General features: G+C 32.2%; 1 long non-coding RNA gene across 1 annotated transcript; it reads left to right on the top strand.

The window, feature by feature from the left end:
• Positions 1-5,284: 5,284 nt before the first annotated feature.
• Positions 5,285-6,359, top strand: LOC145166880 (uncharacterized). The gene is made up of 2 exons (XR_013740777.1): positions 5,285-5,385; positions 5,960-6,359. It is a non-coding gene; the product is annotated as an uncharacterized LOC145166880 (long non-coding RNA).
• Positions 6,360-14,246: the final 7,887 nt, after the last annotated feature.

Genomic DNA, 14,246 nt, shown 5'->3' with positions numbered 1-14,246 from the left:
TCACAAAAACATTAACGATATTACCGTCCATCATCTTCATTTGTGCTCCAGGACCATTTGGAACAATGGTACAAAATGATGAATCTCCTGTTTGGAGAATAAAGCCATATTAAACCCCTAAATTGAGAGATAAAGAGGTAGAAGGAGACATCGAGTGTTCATATATTTCATCGAACCTGGTGGAAAATGATAAGATTGCGATGAAATCAAAGATTTAATATGCCAAGAAAGTTCAAAATTAGTTTTTTATATTTCCAAGCAAGAATTTCACCTTCGGTTGTATGAAGAATTGAAAAAAATCTTAATCAAACTAAAGAACCTGTGTCATTGGATCTTGAAGGATTAGGTAAAGGCATCGCTTGGGTTAACGACAACATCAGTAGGAAGGTATTGGCTGAGTTAGACACTGGTGGTGGTGAGTGGTGTTTAAGTCTCTGGTTTAGGGTTACAGAGAAGGAGTAGAGTGAAGCAGGTCGTTTAATGGGGTAGGTGGTTGAAGGTGGAAATTAGGGTTTTCCTTAGATTCAAGAAGGCGATGAAAGAGTGTGTGAGAGATACTATACGATGGAAAAGTTCAACAAAATTTGGGGGTTGTGACTAAAATAACAAAATCACATACCCTGAAACTCAAAAATTATGAAATAAAGATGAAATCTAAGATTTTCACTAAAGGCATAGAGCATTTGATAGATTTGTTACCTGCACCTCCATTCGATCATAAATCAAGATACAAAGCTACCAATAGAGGGTTGTAGATGCACTTTTTACGGGAAGCATGTGGCTTTAGTGGTGATTTGGTGTAATGTAGATCATGGCAGTGGTTGAGGAATCTATGACAGTGGCGGTGAGTCGGTGGCAGTGGAGGCTCAACATTTGATAGAATACGCTCCCCATATTCTAGGGTTTCTTGGAGACGGTGGATCATAGAGGGTGAGAGATAAATACAACGAAATGCCTTATAACGTGTATAGAGGGAAAAGACTGATCAATTCAATTGGTTTTGAATGATTCAATAGGAAGAAATCAAGGGAACAGATAATATTTAGTTTGTTTTGTTTACAGATAAGATTTATTATTTGTTAATGCATAAATTGCTTGTAAATATTGCAGTAATGTTTGTACCTCTTAAAATTCAGCATTTAGAGGTAAATGCTTATTAAGGTATAAAGATATATATATATATATATATATATATATATATATATATATATTTATTTATTTATATTTATATAGGGTTAGGTTATTATATTCTAACTATCTATTGTGTGCATGTTGGATTGATTCTGGACCAATAATTTTTGTTATTTTAAAAAAGTAATTAATGTATATTACATGTTGAAGATATAATGAGTATTAATTAAATCTTCAGCATTTAATATTAATTAATTACTTTCTTAAAATAACAAAAATGATTGGTTCAGAATCAATCTTAAATGCACATAATAGATAGTAGAAACATTTGAACCTAACTCTCTCTCTCTCTCTCTCTCTCTATATATATATATATATATATATATATATATATATATATATATACACACACACACATATCTTTACTATATTATAAAGCATACATATCAAAAGTCTTAAATACAATTTTTAATGCATTTTGTACAATAAAATAAAGCACCTCTTAAAAGAATGTCTTAAAGACAAATTGCAATGAATAATGTAAAACACGTAAATGCATCCAAATAAAAATCCGGTGAGATAGCCAAATCGGACTCATCCACCAATCATGTTGAATCACGCGGATCACTCTCTTTGATCGATCGGATGATATATTCCCTCAAAATATGAAATGAATTCAACGGATGTAATTGACATAAAAGACTAGCCATGTTCCCTATCCACATCTCAAGTTTAGAATTCAAATCCAAAGACAATTGAAATCCACCACTCTAAATTTTTGTCTCACTTCCTCCACGACTCCTTTGCTCTCTTTAAAAAATTCTAAACCAAGCAGTCACCACCGTTATCCATCGTTAGTCTCATTGACACCACCACCACTTTCGAGGCCATCGTTTACAGCCGCCACCACCTCCATACCTGACCTCATGACCAGTGGCCATCTCTCATTACTTCTGTTTATCCGGATATCACCATCTGTTCATCTCTTTCTAGCCTTCGCTCTCAGACACGCAAAAGGATTTCTGGATCTAGATCGTCAAGCGACAACAATCTTGATTTCTCAGTATTTTGTTCATTGACATGTTTTGATTTGTATGTGTATGTATTTTTGTGTATATATAGTTCAAGTCGTTAAATGCTTTTAGTTCAAGGTGTTAAATTATAGAAACAGAAACATGAAGATAATAGTGCCACTAGCCATAACGTCACATTGTCTTCCTCCTAGCTCTCAAAGAAATAGATATTCATATATTTCTTTGCCTTGATTGCTTTTTTGCTTTCAGATTTGCATTTCTTAGTTTTTTGAACAAAGCTTGAAGAAACTTATATGAGTTTGTTTCCATTGTATGTTGGTTTTTGCACAGGAAATTTTACTATGAAGATGCAAGATCTCAATCAAAAAAAGAATGCATATTGTACTGTAATCTTTCATTCTTTCATCTGGATCTGTATATATGATTTCATATAGATCTTCAAAAAAATTGTAAATGTTATTGTTTTTTTTTGTTTTGTAGTATAAGTTAATTGAACATGAACGGGTTACAAAAGTTACTGTTATAGAAAATAATTTAGGTTTTTATGATGCTTTACTAAATGGATATTTCTGCATTGATAAAAATGAAGAAACGTTAAAAATGTTTATTGTAAATTTAATGTTTTTTGGGATATTTATTGATTGGTATTATTAACATGTTTATGATTATGATGCTTTTTGTTATTATTAGCGTGTTTTAATCAGTTTTAATCATATATAATTGACATATTCCTATGTAATTTAATGGTTTAATTTGTGTTTGATTAAATATTGATTGTCTCTTATTTGTGCTTTATGTTTCAAATATGTGATTATGCTTATTATCACATTTTTTTTAATTTGTCTTTGTGATTGATAAATATTATTATAAACAATTTTTTAAACCATACAAGTATGATTCAAAAGTTGAAAGGTAAAAAGGATATATGGTTCATAAATTAACATCAAATGTATTAAAGATAAATATAATATTGCTTGCAAATGAAATGTTTTGAGATATTTTAGGTAATAATATTAAATTTACATATTAGATATCCTTTGGACATTAGTGTTGAACTTACAGCTGGACATAAATATCAACCCCTTCTTCTGTCATATCCATTTGATGTAGAAAGTTGCATGTGACAGCTCTGATTTGTTTCTAGGAAAATGTACATAATTATCACCTGCAATTTTATTTGAATTTTATGTACCTTTAAGCTGGATTCAAATGCAGTGTTATGGGCTACTAATTGAAAAAGGAATTAAAAATCAAGCTTGTAGATACTTAGCCACAGCCTTTTCATTTGATTGTGTTTTTTAATATTTTATTATTTGTATGTGTTTGTTTCGTTATATATTTGTAAAGATTAGCAAATATTTTCACTCTTTTAGACAATTATAATCTATTTTTTTTCATATATTTCCCTCTTTTAATAATGTGTTTGTTGGATTATTACTAACACATTTGAATGCTAATCTTCAAACGCAACTCTTTTAAAAATAATTTTGTTGCAAACGTTGCTATATAATCATATTGGAAAATGTTAATTGTGTTTGTTTTACATCATTTTTCTCATAAACTTTTAGTTTATATTATTTAGAAAAAAGTTAAGTTACTTCTTAGAAACGTAAACATGTTTTTCAAAAATATTATGTTATTAAAACAATTTTATTGATATCTTCAAATTTTGTATTATATTTTTTAAACTTAACTGAAAGAAAAGAAATAAAGAAAGTGTGAGGCTCTAAAACAAATAAATATATAAAACTACAAGTAATATTGTACGTGTTAAAGTACAAAATCAAATTATGGGGATTTAATATTCTGTATAAGAATTGGTTTCAATTGGATTGCAACAGAGAAAGAAATAAATGAAAAACAAAAAGATTACATGGTGATTTTAACGAGGATTAAAATATTTAAACGAATGAGACACGGTTTTTTTGGCTAATAATTTGCTCAATGAATAATTAGTTATTTGATGATTATAATATTTAAACGAATGTGTCAACAATTTTTTTGGCTGATAATTGGCTCAATGAATAATTAGTTATTTGATATTACCAGATCATCGAACAAACTAAAATGGAAACTAGACACTAAATGGACAAAACAAAGATAATCTATATTTTGTAATAAATAAATAAATGAATTATATTGTGATTTTTTTGTATTTAGGAAAAAACGACGTCGATTCTATACATACATCCAACAAAGTCAACATTCTATACATGCATCCAACAAAGGCAATGAGAACAATGTGTGATATGTTTGTTTTTTGGATTATGACATGTTTATATGTAACAATGACCAAAATATTATAAGCAAAAAACACCCCACATGCATATGATGTTAATTATTGAAACTTCAACAGAAAAAAAAAATTAGAGTTGATATTTAGCAATTCATGTTAATAAAAAAATGACCGCAATCAGAGTGATTTTTGTTAACTGACTTACATGTTTATAAAGTAAATTAATCGTCGAATAGAAATTATCCTCCGCCCGCAAAAATAAACTATTCGCCGGATGTTGGAAAAAACTAATCACCGGATGCGGTATTTTTATTCCATAATTTTAATTTTATCCCAAAACGGTCTGCGGGAAAAAACTAATTGCCGAAAGAAACTATCCTGTGCCCCGCATCGCGCGATTATCCTACTAGTATATATATATATATATTATAAAACATATATCTTTATGTCTTAAAAACAATTTATGTAGCATGATGTACAATAGAATAAAGCATCTCTTAAAAAAATGTCTTAAAAGACAAGTTTTTATGCTTGAGATACAATACTTCAATGCATTAATAATCTACCATCACATATATATTAGGGACTCACAAGAAATTAAGACTTCCTTCTTAAATTAAGGAGGTATGATCTTGATCATTGAATTTTTTCTTAAAACAATCTATACCGTTGAAACATTTACTGATTTATAAAGGAAAAGATTCAACCAATCAAAACCAACTTATTTACTTCACACGGATCACTCTTTTGAATCCAGTGGCTAAGAAACAATTTGACAAACATAAAATCAATCAACGGATACAAAACACACTTCAAACAAACACAAAACAATTTTATGTTATTATTTAATAACCCTCAATTGCAATTCCAATCACAAATAAAAAGATGGGTACTTTCTAAGACAGAAATTAAACATATAAAATTTGGTCAATTTCTAAGAGAGATGTTGAAGATCTGCCGCCAACATTCATAGAAGCAAAAATCGTCTGGATCATCTTTATCGAAATATTTTGTTATATTTTTGCATTGTTTCTATAACTTTGTAACTTTTACTTTTATAGTCACGTGTATGTTATTTTCGTTTAAGCAACTTGTTTAAAGAAAATGTTATCTAGAGATCAAATAAAGAAACGTACAAAAAATGTTCTTGAAATCTTGGATTTTCAAATTTTGGATGTTCAAAACATGCATAAAGTAATGTTTCTCTATTTGATCTTTAAAGAATATTTACAAATTATGGAGATGTAAGAATCTAAATAAAAACAACACTTCTGAATTAACTAAAAACAAAAGCAAATTAACAAAAGAACAAAACAAATCATTCTTTCACCAAATAGGTAGATATAAGAAACCTTCTTTTCCTAAAGAAAAAAATAAAACAGAAAACATGAGAAAATCTGGAAAAAGAATTATGAGCAACATGTTTTTTTCTGAAAAATATAAAATTAATTATTGTCTATACATACCAAAAGATAAAATAAAATAGAGCTCTATGAATAAAGAAAGAACAAGCCGTTGTTGATCTACGAACCATAATCTCCGTCATTTGTTATTTCAGGTTTCTTTCGGATCCGTTTCAGTGAGAAATCACATGGGCAAGATCTGGTCGGAATGAAGAACAAGATGGGTTCCTGGCGAAAGCATGGATACAGAGGCGGAGGAGGTAGAATGTCCAGGAAAACGGAGTAGATGGTTGTTTAAGTTGCAGGGAGGGAGGAGGTAGTTGCAACGGTGATAAAAGTATAGTTGATGGTGTCGGCAATGGAGCCAGATATAGAGGCTGATGAGGTGGTGGACTGGTGGCGTTGGTTATTGAGGTAATGAGGTGGCAATTACAGTAATGGAGTCGGTGGTGATGGAGGCGGCTCCTTTTAAGGGTGGGTGAAAGGATATTAGGTTTAGGGTTACCGTGTTTAAAAGACGAATATTGATTAATATATGTATAAATTGGATTTTAATCTCCCGTAGTTTAATTAGAGCAAATACATTATAAAAAACGAATATTGATTAATACATCATAAAGCAAATACTAAATATCTTTAAAAAAAAGAGATAAGTAAATAATTTTAAAATAAGGCTCATAATTTATTAATTATTGTTTAATTAGAATTAGTATTACACTATTTTTCAATTTTAAAAAGTAAATTCTTTTATATTTAAAAAGTAAATTCTACGTCAATATTAAATATTTTTGGAATATATCCAAATATTATTACTTAAAAACATTAATTGTCCTAAAATTAAAAATTAAATAACAATATCCAATAATAAGAATTTATAACAACCACTAACCTAGCTTATAATAAAATAATGTATTCTTTATTATTTTATTACAAATTTATGACTCATAATTTCTTTTTTAATTTTTAATAAGACTTTTATTGTTTTAAATTATAATATAATTATTTTTGGGGATATATATATTTTTTCCAAAAACATTATTTATAATATTTATTTAACAGTTTAAATTAAAATTTAATAATTTGGTTTCCAGAGAATGTAATTTAACAAACAAAAAACAAAATTACTTAACATATGTTGTTCGAATTTAACCGTAAATCAAACTAAACAAGTTGAACTAAAATAAATCAAAAAAATAATTAAACTAAAACCGAATTTTATCGAACATTATTTGGTTTGTTTCGGTTAATATTTTCATATCAAAAAATCGATTACACCAAAACTAATAGACAACAACTAACATTTTAGTAACATAGATTTATTTTTAAAACATAACATTATGTTCAAAGAAAACTAATCTACCTCTACAACCTTAAACTATAATCGTCGAAACCGAACTACTCACCTAAAAGAAACAAATCACCGTCTTGGCACGACGCCCAACACATTGCAAATTAGCAACATACTTTATTTTTAACCGAAACAGTATGCCAAAAGAAAGTAATCTCCCTCGACATCTAATCACCGAAATGAACAATCCGATACCAAATAATCCGCCAGAAGGTTGAAATGAACTATCTGACACGAAAATGAAACTAAACTAATCGTCACATGGAAACTATCTGCCGAAATTAACTATCCGCGCCGCCGCATCGCGCGGGTACCCTATATATATATATATATATATATATATATATATATATATATATATATATATATATATATAGGTATGAGATCGGTTGAGAACTCATAGTTTCCCGAGAACTAAAAGTGGAGCGTTGAATCAAAATTAATTCATTAAGAACATGATCGTCATCTTACCAATCTCATTTAATGTTTAATTTTTTGTGTTATTGATCATATTAATATAAATGTTTAAAAAGTTACATAATAAATAAAATTTTCTGATTTTTTTAAAAATTGATTTTTTTTGATTTTTTAAAAAAAAAAGTGCAGATTTTTTAAGTTTTATAGAAAACATGAATTTATGAAAAAAAATTGAAAAAAATATTTTTTTTCAAAAAACTGCAATTTTTTTCAAAAAACCGTATTTTTTTTAAAAAAAAACTGATTTTTTTTTTCAAAAAAACTGAATTTTTTTCAAAAAAACTATAGTTTTTTCAAAAAAACTGTAATTTTTTCAAAAAAACTATAAATTTTTTCAAAAAAACTATAAATTTTTTCAAAAAAACTGCATTTTTTTCAAAAAAAAACTGCAATTTTTTTAAATAAAAAAATTGTAATTTTTTTCAAAAAAAAACTGCAAGTTTTTTAAAGAAAGCTGCATCTTTTTCAAAATAAAAACTGTTTTTAAAAAAAAACTACAATTTTTCAAAGTGTTTTCATGTCTTTGTGTCAATATTTCCTTATTTTCTTCAATTTATCATTTTTCACTTCTTCAATATTCACCAAAATTTCTTCCAAATCTACAAGAAAATTAAAAAAAAATTGATTGATGCAAAAACACTCACAAAAATACATATGTGATTTTCATGTGATTAACATATGAATCACATGTGATTCACATATGAATCACATTTACATATGACATCATATATAAATCACATGTAAATCACATGTGAATCACATGTAATTCATATGTGAATCACTTGTGATTTACTTGTGAATTACATGTGATTCATATGTAAATTACATATGAATCACATGTAACTCATATGTGATTCACTTGTGATTTACATATGAATTACATGTGATTTACATGTGAATCACATGTAATTTATATGTGAATCACTTGTGAATTAAATGTGATTAATATATAAATTACATATGAATCACATGTAACTCATATGTAATTCACTTGTGATTTACATGTGAATCACATGTAATTCAAAAGTGATTCACTTGTGATTTACATGTGAATCACAAGTGAATCATATGTGAATTACATGTGAATCATATGTGAATTACTTGTAATTCATATGTGATTCACTTGTGATTTACATGTGAATCACATGTAATTCATATGTGAATCACATGTAATTCATATGTGATTCACTTTTTATTTACATGTGAATCACATGTAAGTCATATGTGATTTACATGTGAATCACATGTAATTCATATGTGGTTTACATGTGAATTACATGTGAATCACATGTAATTCATATGTCATTCACTTGTGATTGTTTTTTTATACCATTTGCCACACCCCAAAACCGGAACGGCGGAAACGTTCGGGGCGGAGGACGTCATGTACAGTATCACAACAATGCATAATAGTAAAACAAGCAACAACATCATCCATTGCATTAATAGTATATTTTAATACAAGTGTGTTCTGTATAGTTTATAAGACACCAAAAATATGAATCAAAATAAGAGATGAGTCTTGAATGTGCTCCATCTTCTCAAAACCTGGTCATCGGTACCTGTCTACTGGTGACCTGAGAATACAAGTTATTTTGAAAGCGTAGATCAGCATTAAAGCTGGTGACTTCATAAGTATTTTAGTGTCATTGTTTGTATAAGTTTGAAGAAAGTGCTTGTAAATGTTTGATGTAAATGTTTGTAAGTGCTTGATGTAAATGTTTGTAAACTTCCTAGAAAATCCTATATTTTCTACTAAAGTAGTCTTCTACCAAGACTCAACTGTTCTTTATGTTTGTTCTTTTGTAAAAGTGTGTGTGTTTTCCCAAAGTATGACTATCATTACCAAAATATAGTTTTCATTACCGTTTATGTGAGAAGATCACAATGTGAATGAAATGGGAAAATAAAGATGTACTGTAGTTTTATCTATGTAACTACCAATGTACTAACTACCTTAAACCTATTTGTTTATGTGACATCCCCATTTTCACGGCCAGAAAAGACCGATTTTGTTTATGCTTTATAAAAATCAGAGTACCTCTTTTAATAAAAATGTTGCGGAATTTGTTCCCAGTAAAACATGATAAATACGTTATCAAAGCATTTCCGAAGAAAAGTATTTTTATTCATTTTAAAACATTTTGTATGTCATCGCCAATACAGAAACATAAGCATAAACATAACTTACATTCATTATCACTAGTGATTTATATCTCCCTAATCTCTCAGTGTAATGTGACGAAACCTAGTATTATTACCACTAGAGTTTAGTATATTATTCACCGAGACTAATTAATAGTCTAGCTATTATTACTATTATATAAGCGTTAAAAAAATACTTATATAACCCATAATAATAGCCCAAGTACTTATTATAAGTTCCTAATAACGTTACTATAATTAAATAAAAGCTATATTAAAAATAGATTAGGTGTAGCTCACTTACAGCGAGTTTTATAGAAAACCGGGCTTTACTTGGAGCAGCGTTCCCGAGCCAAAAAGCTCTTCTTCTCGGAGCCGTCGAGCACTCCGGGGCTTCCGCCTCGTGCCAGGGAGGTTCCCTAGGCTTTTCGGGGGGTTTCGGGCTAGAAAGAGATTCTAGAGAGAGAGTAAAGAGAAGAAAGAATGGGAAAGGTGTGAAGAAAATGAATGTGAGAGAGGTTCTATTTATAGGGTGAAAAATGGCTGAACTTGGTGCCACATGTCACCATCTAGTGGCAAGACTTGGGGAGAAAGCAATGGCCAAGATTGTGCCACATCACCCATTTTCGCACAACACACTTCCGACTTCTAAAATCCGTAACTTTCACATACGATCTCCGTTTTTGACGTTCTTTATATCCACGCATAGGTAAAAATAAGATCTACAACTTTCATTTTGACTCCGTCGGCTAATTCTCGACCGATCTTAAATTTAACAGTACGAGGAGATTATACTGTTAAATGTCCGCGTAAAATTCATAACTTCTACATACGGACTCTGTTTTCGTCTGTCTTTTTACCGTTGAGTTCCTATTAATGAGATATTCAATTCTCATTTAGGTTGCGTAGGCCAAAAACCGCTCGATCTAAAATTCGAGTTTCAGGCTGTGCACTGTTAAGCCAAATCTTAGAAAATTCATAACTTCCTCATACGAAGTAAGATTTGGGCGTTCGTTTTTTGTATGTTCTCGGTTTAACATATACTACAACTTTTGTTTAGATTTCTAAGGCTAAAAAGTCATCCATCGTAAATTCACTATTTACGTCTCCCGGTGTCGTGCCGGTTTTGCCGTAAAACTTCGACGGACCATAACTTCTTCGTTATAACTCGGATTTCAACGTTCTTTATATGTACGGAACCCTTGAGACGTATTCTACAACTTGGTTAAGATTATTTATTCTAAATAATCTTTTGTCAAAAATTCATTTTCGACCCCTATTATCTCTAAATTGACTAGCCCGGATCTACGGGCGTTACAATTATCTCCCCCTTAGGATGATTACGTCCCGGAATCATCAACGAAACAGGGCTCACATGATGACTCCATACGTTATCTCTTCATCCTAAGTAATAACCGTAACTTTGATGTTTCTTCGAACGAATATCTAACTCTAAGACTTCCTGATTGCAGGCGGTGCTCGATCTTGCACTTGCTCCCTATCTCACATTAGACTCCAAATTATGACCTTCAAGTCACAATCTCGATCCTTACTGGAGACTGCTTCTTCTTCTTAACAAACTTAAGATAAGTTATTTTATTACTAAAATAGACCGATGTGTCATATTCTAATGACTTATCATCGTATGTTCCCATGCTTAGACTCAGGTCTCTTAGAGTCTTCCAGAACAGACTATACATGTTCTAATCACATCTTAAAAGGTAGCATTTCTAGCTACAAGCAACTATCGCGATACCTCTACCGATCGCTTTGATTATCTTTTATTTCAATCTTCCGACTTAAGTCAGATGCTACATCAAACTTGGTTCTCTGAACCACGTAACATACTTATCGTAGTCGGACTCAATTCGATATGACCACTAGGGTCGGAATAAAAATCATCCTCTTAGTCATTACCGAAACGATGGTAACGACATATTTGAATAAAACGGTATCAATTACTAGCTTCTTGGTAACCTTGTGACTTTCCCTGATGCAAGCGTGAGTCCTGTGCTTCCGGTAGTATAGGCCTCTACTACCTTTCACACCTACTCATACTCGTCCCAAGTATTGTCTTGCAGTTCACCCAAGTCACCATACAAGAAAATCACATAACAACTTGACACATTAGATAACGAAACGAAGGTTTTATATTATTCCTTGAAACGATTACATAGGTGTTCAAGTTCAACCTATACTATGCCTCTAATAGGCTACACCACGTGGTACTATTTACATGACTACTTCATAGATCCTCATTCCTGATCCCTTTCATTTCCATCTTCTTCGTCAAGGATCATATGGAACGCTCTTGCCTTCGGTTTCGGTGGAATGTTTGGTCTTGCCGCCTCTTTCTTCTTCGGGAAATCCTTAGCAACGTGCCTTTCTTCACGGCATTCATAACACACCCTTTTGCTGGCGGTGCACTCGTTGGCGTAATGTCCGGTCTTTCTACACTTGTAGCAAGTCACTTCCTCGCTACATTTCTCAAAGTGCTTCTTCTTGCACTTCTCGCACCATTTCACTTTGTTTCCTCCTCCGCTAAACTCCTTTGAACCAGACTTGATCTTCTTATTGGGCCTCGTAGACCCCTCAAACTTCCTCTTTTCGCCAACCTCAATCTTGTTGGCAGCTCTTCCCTTAATCATATCCTCCACAGACTTGGCAGCCAAGATAGCTGCCTCCAGAGTAGGTGCCTGATGCACTGGCACCGCGTACTCCCATGGAAGTCCCTTTGCGTACTTGTCGATTTTCGTCAGCTCATCCAGAACAAGACGCAAGGAGAACTCCATCTTCTTTGTGAAGTTGTTGGTGTATTCGTCAATTGACATGCTTCCTTTCTTCAAGGTCAGGAACTGGTTCTCTAGCTCGAGCAGGTTTTGGGCTGAATAGTACTTGCGCTTGAACTGCACCAAAAACTCTGCCCATGTCAGTTGCAGGGGCTCAGAGTCTTCCCCAGGGTATTCCACCAGCGCACAACACCTCCTCGGAATTGACATACTGCAAAGGTGGTCTGTAAATTGCCTCTGCAACCACAAGTCATGAAAGCTAACTCCATCTCCGAGATCCAATCCATGACTCCGATGGGATCTTCCTTTCCAGTGAAAGTCGATGGCTTGCAAGTCAGAAAATCCTTGTACTTGCATCCATTCCTCTCGACTCCGTCATATTGGTTGTTTTGTCGAACTATTGGTGGGTTGGCTTGACCAACGATCCCACTGTAGTTCCCTCCTTCTGACTGCCCATTGTTCAATTCGGGCTGTTCAACTGGCATTGTAGGTTCGTCCCTATTTTCATGCAACATTTGCCTCATCTCTTCCCGTTGTTCAGCCAACATAGCCCGTATCATGGCTTGTACTCCGGCCATTGTAATTGGCTCAGGAGCATCTGCTACAACATGTATTTGTTCAATCACTGGTGGTTGATTCCTGTTCCCATTTGCATTCCCGGCTCCACTACGGGTTCTTGCCATTTCGATCTATATACCAAATCAGACGTTCAGTGTGCAATGACGAGAATTAAGATAGGAAAGATTTTATTTACGATCGACGTGTAATTCTCCCTATTTCTCCGAAAAGTTATATGTCAGTTCTAATACCGTAATTAAACGTTTAGAAACCTGAACACATAAAGTTTCCAGATCCGGTCGGCAACAGACCATAGATCCGATCAAACAATAGCATCATAAAGCATCACAAATCATTTAGCACATAAAAGCAATTTAGACATCTTCCCTAAATGAGTTAGGGCCGTGTCTATTCAGGTGTACTTCCTAAAATATATTAGACACACTCCTCACCATCATTGCTTAGCATTCTAAGTTTAAGTCTAGAAATAAATCCTTATTCCTAGTTCGCTTAAACTAATGCTCTGATACCAACTGTGACATCCACATTTTCACGCCAGAAAAGACCGATTTTGTTTATGCTTTATAAAAATCAGAGTACCTCTTTTAATAAAAATGTTGCGGAATTTGTTCCCAGTAAAACATGATAAATACGTTATCAAAGCATTTCCGAAGAAAAGTATTTTTATTCATTTTAAAACATTTGGGATGTCATCGCCAATACAGAACATAAGCATAAACAGAACTTACATTCATTATCACTAGTGATTTATATCTCCCTAATCTCTCAGTGTAATGTGACTTCATATCAACACCTGTGATATAAATAAACCGAGTGGGTCAGGTTGGGAAACCTGGTGAGTACATAGGGTTTTCAACCCACAATAAATAAGTTTATTAACTTTATCAAACCAAACAAACCCGATTACCCGTTCCCGTTATCATCACTTTACGTCCCTAAAACATCTAACACAAGGGACCTAGTCTAAGGGACTTTCATCGGGGTGACAACACATGCTTCGGGGGTTCCTCAGCAATTCATGTCAAATAAGGCAACCATGTGGGGGATGGAGTACTGCTAGTGAGCACACAGTTCAAATAAACACATACAGGTTGCGAGCCTGCT

Source organism: Lactuca virosa, chromosome 3, assembly GCF_052849685.1.
Source record: "Lactuca virosa cultivar CGN04683 chromosome 3, Lactuca_virosa_CGN04683_v6, whole genome shotgun sequence".
NCBI lineage: Eukaryota > Viridiplantae > Streptophyta > Magnoliopsida > Asterales > Asteraceae > Lactuca > Lactuca virosa.
Note: the sequence above shows the minus strand (reverse complement) of the source record. Positions and strands in the feature narration are given on the sequence as shown.